This window comes from Trachypithecus francoisi, unplaced genomic scaffold, assembly GCF_009764315.1.
Source record: "Trachypithecus francoisi isolate TF-2019V2 unplaced genomic scaffold, Tfra_2.0 Lachesis_group21, whole genome shotgun sequence".
Lineage (NCBI taxonomy): Eukaryota > Metazoa > Chordata > Mammalia > Primates > Cercopithecidae > Trachypithecus > Trachypithecus francoisi.
In genome coordinates, this window is record NW_022681467.1 from 50,196,415 (window position 1) to 50,204,723 (window position 8,309).

The 8,309-nt window shown below is 37.9% G+C and overlaps 1 long non-coding RNA gene across 1 annotated transcript in view; it reads left to right on the plus strand.

The window, feature by feature from the left end:
- Positions 1-1,805, plus strand: part of LOC117068951 — a 152,562-nt gene extending 150,757 nt beyond the window's left edge. The window contains exon 3 of the long non-coding RNA XR_004431322.1: positions 1,729-1,805. This is a non-coding gene — a long non-coding RNA (uncharacterized LOC117068951). The remainder of the gene's footprint in view (positions 1-1,728) is intronic.
- The last annotated feature ends 6,504 nt before the right edge of the window (positions 1,806-8,309 follow it).

Consider the following 8,309-nt stretch of genomic DNA (forward strand, 5'->3'; position numbering starts at 1 on the left):
TCTACATAAGTGTAAAGCAATGCAGTGAGGGTGAATCTTTATTTACAAATGGCTTATGCTGGAGGAAGATAGAAGTGAGATGATAACCGGGCATGGTGGCTCACTCCTGTAATCCCAGCACTTGGGGAGGTCAAGGCAGGTGGATCACCTGAGGTCAGGAGTTTGAGACCAGCCTGGCCAACATGGGGAAACCCTGTCTTTGCTAAAAATACAAAAATTAGCCAAATGTGGTCGTGAGCACCTGTAATTCCAGCTTTTCAGGAGGCTGAGGCAGGAGAATTGCTTGAACCCGGGAGGTGGAGGTTGCAGTGAGCTGAGATCATGCCATTACATTCCAGCCTGGATGACAAGAGTGAAACTCCATCTCAAAAAAAAAAGAAAAGTGAGATGATAATGATATAGATATTATTTTAAGTTTCTGTTGTTCATTCAATATCTCAAGGCACATAGAATATAAAATAACAGACTGCAAGAACTGTCTGTGTTGCTTTAATTCCACTCATTGATCCATCCATCTATCCATCCATCCATTCAGCAATGCCAGGAGTTGTCCTAGGAACTGAGGCTCTTTGATGCACAAGTTGGAAAAGTCCCTGCTCACACTCTGATGGGGAGGTGGAGAACAGACAAGAGACATGTTAACGTATCATTAAACAAGATAATTTCAGTTTTTCGAAATAAGTGTTTTGAAAAAAATAAAACAGTTTTGTGAAGGTGAGTGACTTGGTTGGAGGGAGGGTGCTAATTTGGATTCAGAGGTCAAGAAATGCTTCTCAGAGATGATGCAAGCTCAGACCTAGATGCAAGGAAGGAGGCAGCCATGTGAAAACCTACAGGAAGAGTATGCAAAAGAGGGAAACAAGCTCGTGTTAAGATGCTGAAGCGGGAGTGAGTTTGGTATATTTCAGGAATGGAAAGGAAGGTAATACCAGGGGCAAGAGGGAGGATATGACGTCAGGAAGGTGGAAGGTGGATGAGGACCCAGGCATTTGTGCCTTTGTAGGTCATGAGAGGAGTGTGGACTTTATTCTGTCTGCCAACGGAATATGATCTTGTTGGGGCACTCCAAAAGGAAGGCCCAATGTTACCTTTCAAACCACCAAAATACTAATGCAATGTCCTACATATTCTTGTTTCTCTCAGTCATAGTTACATGTTTGCAGTTATTTAAATAGACAGATGTGAGAGTTAAAATATGAAGCTTACAGGGGAAATCAAAGAAATATTTAAAATATATTAGTTTAGTTTTTATTCTCCCTGTAGAGTTTGTGCAAAATAGACTTTTTATTGCACTAGTGTCTTAGAAGGTCTATTGAGTATTTGATTTCATCTAGAAAAGCCCATGAACACCTATATTTTTAAGAATTCTGATACTGAGTGTCAATGACTGTCAGTGGTTTTAGGTATTTTTTAGAAAGATATTATTGCAGTGATGATCTTATTCCACATTTTAAGCATAACAATTTAAGGCCTATTGCTTGTAATAGGGATAAAATGGAAGTAATTTAAACATCTATCAATGGAGAAAGCAGAAATAAAATGTGTTATTGTCATACAATGAACTATGATTCAGCAGCTTAATGAACTAGATCTCCCTGTATTCAACCAGTGCAGGTCTCTACAGAATGAGGCGAGGGAAAAGGTAGTTTGTAGTCAAATAGGTAGAGAAATATATGATTTTTTAAATACAGAAATAATTCGCCATATTTATTTTTATTTGTATATTAGATTGAAAAGATACACAGGAAGTCATCATCAGAGTTTCTACTTGAGAAGGAAGGAAATGGACTGAGGAGAAATATGGGGTAATTTTAACTTTATTTGTAACATTTTATTTAAATCAAAAATAATATGAGAAAAATGACAAAACGTTGGTATTTGTTAATTCTGAGGTCTTCTTTTGTATTTTTTGAGACAGGGTCTCACTCTGTTGCCCAAGCTGGGTGCAGTTTTGTGATCATAGCTCACGGCAGACTTGACTTCCCAGGTTCAAGCAGTTCTCTTCCCTCAGCCTCTAAGGTAGCTAGGACAACAGCTACCATCCAAAATCAGAAAATTGTAATAATATCATGCACTAAGCACAACTATTGAGTGCAAACTTTGTGAAACATTCTGCAGTTCAAGGTGGTCTGTGTCTTCATGACGAGATTGTGGTTTAAGAATGTCTGACTAGGCCGGGCGCGGTGGCTCAAGCCTGTAATCCCAGCACTTTGGGAGGCCGAGACGTGCGGATCACAAGGTCAGGAGATCGAGACCATCCTGGCTAACCCGGTGAAACCCCGTCTCTACTAAAAAAAATATAAAAAACTTTGCCGGGCGAGGTGGCGGGCGCCTGTAGTCCCAGCTACTCGGGAGGCTGAGGCAGGAGAATGGCATAAGCCTGGGAGGCGGAGCTTGCAGTGAGCTGAGATCCGGCCACTGCACTCCAGCCCAGGAGACAGAGCGAGACTCCGTCTCAAAAAAAAAAAAAAAAAAAGAATGTCTGACTGAAACTGCCTTTGCAAAAATTGTAGCAGTGAGAAAATTATAACAGTGAAAGAGATCTGACCTTGTTTCCAATCTCCAAGTTACCCTTGTTTATTCCTGAGCGTAAGCCAAACCAACTTTGGGAGGAGCTTAGTCTATAGTTTAACTTTGAAACAAAGATGATAACCGCTCTTCCCCCCAAAAAAACCTTCTTGCCTGGGGACTAGACTGTCTTTAAGACTAACACATTAGTCACAAGATTAGAAATTATGGTTTAGGAGTCATGCAGCTACAGGTCACAAGATTTCAAACCTTCTCAATTTCTCCTAGGGATAACATCACTATTGTAAAACCGAAAATTGGTACTTGGGATATTTTTTTCAGGCCCTGCATTATGATGTACCAACTGGCACCTCCCAGACTGGTAATCTGGCTCAGCCAGTTCTGTGATCCCATCCAGGCACAGAAGACAGCAAGAAGAACCTACTTCCCCTAAAATTTCATCTCCAACCCAACAATCAGCACTCCCCACTCCCTAGTACCCTACCCACCAAATTATCCTTAAAAAAAATCCCAGTCTCCAAATTTTCAGGGGGACTGATTTGAGTAATAAAACTCCAGTCTCCCATTCAGCTGGCTCTGCCTGAGCTACACTTTTTCTCTATTGCAATTCCCCCGTCCTGATAAATTGGTTGTATCTGAGCAGTAGCAAGGATAACTCATTGAGCAGTTACATGATAAGCATATAAAAATGTGCCTGATATCCTTAAGCATCACAGAAATAAATATTAAAACCAGTATGAGGTATATTTTACTGTTATTAGACTGGATAAAATTTTAAATGACTGAAAATACCAAATGCTAGTGAGGATATGCGTAAATGGACCTCTTGTAATTGCTAACCACTTTGAAAAGCTGTTTGACAGTTTCGTGCAAGTTAAACATAAACCTTATGACCCAGTAATTCTTTCCCTAGGAATTTACTCAAAAGAAATGAAAGCACATTCATACAAAGACTTGCATAAAAATGTTCACAGCAGTTTTATTCTCAATGGCTAAAAACTGGAAACAATCAAATGCAATCAATGGGAGAGTGTATAAACAATTATGATGTCTGCATACAATGGAACACTATATAATAATCAGAAGGAATTAGATAATTGATATACATAATAACATAGACGATTCTCAAAAACATTATGCTGATAAAAAGAAGCCAAAAAAAGAGTAACTACTGTTCATTTATACTGTGTTTCATTGATTTCAGTTTTGTGAAGTTCTAGGATGGACGGTCGGTAGTAGTAGAAATTAAAACAGCAGTTTGCTCCTGGGGTGAGAGGGAGATGACTAGAAATGGGCATGGGGACAATGTTTGAGTTCATGGAAAGGTTCTACATACTGGTTGAGGTGTTGGCTACATAGGTGTATGCTTGTCACAACTTGTCCATTGCAGATGTAATTGTTTTATATTTTATTGTATGTAAATTTTGTTTAAAAAATTAGAAAATAAAAACCAAGGATGAAAGATTGTGGCATGAAGAAAACATTAAACAAGGGTTTTTTTCTGGCCTTTTGATCCCAAATTCCATATCCTAGAATTTATTCTAAAACGGAAAAAAAAAAACCCATGTGCAAAATAATATTTATTGACTCACTAAATATTTATTGAGCCCCTTGTATGCCAGGAACTCAGGACATAGGGGCATAGTGGTAAGTTAAAAACACAACAGAAAACAATAAACAAACAGTAAGAAACATGATGTAGAGTTTAATGAGAAAGAAAATCATTCATTATAAAGTCACCTAAATCAATAAAGAATCACATCTGTGTTCAGGGCTATAAAGAGGTGCGTAATGATACAGCAGCATTGAGTTGAAAATGTTGATCTTGTCAGGGGGTTGGAAAGATCATCCATAAAGAAAAGATAATAGGGTTGGGATGTGAAAGGCAAATAGGGGTTTGAGGAGAAAGAGTGGAAAGAGTTTTGGATGTATAGGGAATAGCATATTACAATGTCCTGCCACCAGTTTGGGTCTTCTGAGGAGGAAAAGCCAAGATGAGACTCAACATGTGAGGGACCTATTTTGAGAAAACACCTGTGAAGGCAGGGGATGTATTAACTGGGATTCCCCGGAGAAAAAAACCAATAGGATATATACTTATATGTTTTATATTTACAGTAAGGAATTGGCTCATATGTTTAAAGACAATGACAAGTCTCAAGCACTGCAGTTGGCAAACTGGAGACCCAGGAGAGCTGACAGTGTAGCTCCAGCAGGTTTGCAAACCAGGAAGAGTCTGAAGGCAGGAAAAAACAAGCAGACAAACAAACAAACAAAAACAATGTCCCAGCTCAGCAGGCAGGCAGAAGTTCCCTCTCACTCAACCTTTGTGTTCCAGTCAGGCCTTCCACTGACTGGATGAGGCCCACCCATAATAAGGAGAGCAATCAACACCACTCAAGTGTTAATCTCGTTCAGAGACGTCATCATTGGTATGGTTTGGTTGTGTCCCCACCCAAATCTGAACTTGAATTATATCTCCCAGAATTCCCACATGTTTTGGGAAGCACCCAGGGGGAGGTAATTGAATCATGGGGGCTGGTCATTCCCATGCTATTCTTGTGAGAGTGAGTAAGTCTCATGAGATCTGACGGATTTATCAGGGGTTTCGGCTGTTTTGCCTCTTCCTAATTTTTCTCTTGCTGCCACCATGTAAGAAGTGTCTTTCACCTCCTGCCGTGATTCTGAGGCCTCCTCAGCCATGCGGAACTGGAAAGTCCAATTAAACCTTTTTTTGGTTCCCAGTTTTGGGTATGTCTTTATCAGCAGCGTGAAAATGAACTAATGCAATCACAGACACACTCAAAATGATGTTCAAGCAAATATCTGGGCACCTTGAGGCCCAGTCAAGTTGACACATAAAATTAACCATTGCAGGGAGCAAGTAGGAGTGGACTGGGAAAGGGTTTAGACCAAGACACTAATCTGATCTGTGAAGGGAGAGAGGGAAGGAAGGATTGGGTAGGAAGAGCTTCAGACCTCAACAGCGAGCCGAGAACGTCTCAGGCCAAAGGAAGTCCCTAAGTCAAAGTTGTTCATTAGAGAGGTCTGAATTGAGCAGAAATAGGTGATTTTGGTAATCGTGCCATACTCTATCTTAGGCTGAGAGCAGTCTAGTGAAAGTGTTGACTGATGTGAACAAAAGCAGTGGATCCAAAGATATGGCAGCTGGAGGATGTCACCAAAGATTCTCCTAAAGGCAACTACATGGCTATCACAGTCTTATTGTGATAAAGAGCAATGTTGACTATGAGGAATTATGGAAAGGTTACATGGAGAAATGAAAGAGGAGAGTTGAGAAGAGAGAGATGTCCTAGAAGGACCAGGGAGAAGTCTTGTGTTCCATGCCATGAATATATGTCTGAGGCACTGATATGTTTTAAACAGTGTGGGGAAGTAACTAGGGTTATTGTTTGAAAAGATCACTGGCAGCACCATGGAGAATGAACTGACGATATGTCATATTAGCAAAGACTAAGTAAATTGTTAGTCCAGCTAAGAGATGGTAATATCACGGTCTAGTGAAGTAGAAATATGTAGAATTGGAAGTGTCTAAAGAGTATTTGAGGAATAAAAGTAAACAAGAGTTGATGATAGATTTTGTGATGATTGAAAAATAGGCAAGTATATGAGATGCCTCCTAGGTTTTCTGGATTACAGAGGTGGATAGAAACTAGTAGTAGTCATGAATTTAGATGAGGCTGACATCATTGACTGGCTACCTAAAAATCATTCTTAATGTCTTTAAGGTGTCATGAAGAAAATGCAATTTCCTTTAATGTTCTCAATGTCATTAATCTTTTTTTTCATTGTAGAGGCTAAACACAGCAAAACAGTTATTTCTCCATCTTCTGTTGTAGTCGTGAGGCTACAAAGTAGGTAAGGGGTATGTGTTAGAAGGCTTCTGGGGACATATGTATTTTCAGCTAAAAGAAGAGATGCAAACTCCAAGATGACAAAACAAATATTTATTGCCGATAAACCAACTAAGGAAATAAAAATGAATAATAAAAAATTAATGTTCCAAAAGGAAGACAAAGGGAAAGGGAGAAAGAAGAATAGATGGAATGAGTAGAACACAAATAGCAAGACTTACAGTTAAACATATCAATAATTACTTTAAATTATAGTGGTCTAAGTATCTTGAAGGAAAGAGATTGTCAGACAGTATAAAAATGGAAGCCCTAACTATATGATACCTACAAAAATCAACCACAAAACCATTTAAAATGAAAATATACAAATACATGAAAAAAATATCAACAAGGATATACAGGCTAACCCTAGTTAAAGGAAGATGAGGTGACTATGTTAATATTGAACAAAGGTTTCAGAGCAGAGACTATTAGCAGAAATAGTAATTAAGAAGACCATCAAGAGGACATATAATTCTAAATGTTTATGCACCTCATGACAGCACTTCAAGACGCATGAAGGAAAAAAATAACAGGAAGAAATAGACAATTGCACACTTATAATCAGCAAGTTCAACAGGCCTCTATCAGTAATTGACAGAACAAGTAGACAGAAAATATCAACTTGACCTAACTGATATTTATAGAACCCTGCCCCCAATTACAGGAGAATACACATTTCTTTCAAACCCATACATAATACTTATCAGAATGATCATATTCTGGATCATAAGAAAGTCTCAACAAGGAACGCACATATACAAAATATCTTCTTTGACAATGATGAAATTAAGTGAATCTATAACAGAAAGGTATGTGGAAAATCCTCAAACCAAATAATATACTTTTAGTAACTTATAGGTCAAAGAAGAATTCAAACTAAAAAATAGAAAATATTTTGAACTTAATATATGGAAATGCAATATATTAAAATTTGTCAGATACCACTAAAGCAGTAATTAGTGGAAATTTTTTAGCACTATGTGCCAGTATTAGCAGAGAAGAAAAGTCTCCAATGACTTCAGCTTCTATGCTAAGTAGCTACAAAAAAGAGCAAATTACACAAAAAGCAAGCAGAAGAAAGGAAAAAAATGAGTGAAAATCACCAAAATACGAAAAAGAAAATCAATAGAGTAAATCTGTGAAACCAAGAGATGGTTCTTGGAGAAGATAAAATTGATAAACCTCTAGGCAGGTAGCGCAGGGCAAAAAGAGAGAAGAACCAAATTATCAATATCAAGAATGAGACAGCTGCCATCATTCTACAGATATAAAAAGATAAGAAGATAATATTTACAACCAATTTATGCCAATACATTGGTTCTAAACGCAATTTGAAGATGTGCCTCCATTTTATGCACTAGTAAGAAAAAAATACCACTACAACTTACCTTTTCATATCAATGAGCAATTATACTTTTTGAACAAGCTTCACTGAGGTATAATTGAGATACAACAATCTGCACATACATAAAGTGTATTTTTTATTTTGAATTCTTCTTTGACACATAAACTACTAAAAGTATACTATTTGGCTTGAGGATTTTCCACATATCTTTCTGCTACTGATTCATTTAATTTTGTCATTGAGATGTCCTGGATGCATCTCAAAATAATGGACAAGTGCCTTGAAAGGCACCAACTACCATATGATGCAGTCATTCCACTTGGTGGTATTTGCCCATGAGAAGAGAAAGCTTGCATCTGTACAAACACTAGTACATGAATGCTCACAGCAGCTTTATTTACAATAGCCTAAAATTAGAAACAAGCTAAAAGGTCATTAGTAGGTAAAAGGATGAACAAATTGTGGTATATTTGTAAAACAGAATACTACCCAACAACAATAACAAAAATGAGCTGTTT